The sequence below is a fragment of the Penaeus vannamei genome, chromosome 21 (genome assembly GCF_042767895.1).
Source record: "Penaeus vannamei isolate JL-2024 chromosome 21, ASM4276789v1, whole genome shotgun sequence".
NCBI classification, from domain to species: Eukaryota; Metazoa; Arthropoda; class Malacostraca; order Decapoda; family Penaeidae; genus Penaeus; species Penaeus vannamei.
This window is the reverse complement of record NC_091569.1, coordinates 29924588-29926074: the sequence shown is the minus strand read 5'-3', so window position 1 is coordinate 29926074 and position 1487 is coordinate 29924588.

Below are 1487 nucleotides of genomic sequence, written 5' to 3'. Positions count from 1 at the left end.
CAAAATATATGTAATGTAATGAACGAAATCTTTATATTGCAAAGAACGAAATACATATATTGTAAAGAACGAAATGTGTATACTGTAGAGAACATATTTTTTAAGCTGCTGGGAACAAAATGTACTTATTGTTGAGAACACCCTGCATACACTATTGAAAATATGTGTCTATACGATAAACCGTTCATGCAAACATATATATGTATCCTTACAGATGATATCATACAGACAAAGAAAACCAAGGAAAGGTAAAATATAGGATCCCTGCGGAAGGGAAGCTAGCCTGCTACCCCAGAACCTCGTTGCTTAGGCAGGTAATAGCGCTTCCCTTTGGGGCGCTCCCGTCAGGCCCGCCAGCCGCCTCTCCTCCTCGGTGACTTAACGCGGCCAAGATGTTCCCGAAGTATCCGCTGGTGGTCATGACCCCTGGCCGCCGAGGTGAACTCTCCCAAGGTTACGCGGGCAGGTGGGAAGCGGGGCAGGGGGGCGTTGCTCCCTCCGCCGGGCAAGTCCGGAGAGAGGACGGCGTGCGTATGTGCGTGTGCGGGAGGAAGAGCGACGCACGCAAGCCGCGCTCCCGGGAACACGAGACGGTTTTCGGAAAGGAGGAGAACGCGAAGGGAGGGTGAGTCACGGCCGCCGACGTCGCCCTCGCACGCCTCTGCGGTTGCACGGCGAAGGGCGGCGGCTGGCGTGGCTTCAGGGCCTTTGGGCTGCGGCGGAGGGGGCGTGGGGGAGTTGCAACCAGCGGGAATCGGTGCACTGGTTATGAGGAATATTAGATATTTGGAAATTACCCCCCCCCCCCAAAAAAAAAAAAAATGTGGCATTGATGATAATTGACAATTGTAGCTATTATCGTTACCATTATTACAATTATTGCTGCCATCATTATTGTCATTATTTCATTATAATGATGATAATAATGATGTTATTGCTATTATTTTTTATATCATTATCATAATTATCCTTTTAATCATTATCATCATTATTGTTGTTATTATAATCATTATCATCTTTATTGTTGTTATTATAATCATCATTATCATCAATATTGTTGTTATTATCATGAATGTTATTATTACAATTAATGCTATTATCATTATCATTATTCTTATTCCTGTTTTTATTCTTATTATGCTCATTACTACTCCTATTATTCTTATCACACATCATTATCTTGTTATCATTGTTATTATTGTTATCATTGTTATTATTATAATCATTATCATCATTATGATTATTACTATTATCATTATTATTATCATTATTATTGTTATCATCATTATAATCATTATCATTGTAGATATTATTATTATTATTATTGTTATCATTATAATCATTATTATTATTATTAATACCGTCATCATTATTACCATTACTATCCTTTCATCAGATCACTCTTACGCTTCTTATCTTTAACACCCAAGCACTATCATTGCCATAACGATAACAACCAATAATAATACTTATAACCATAGCAATTT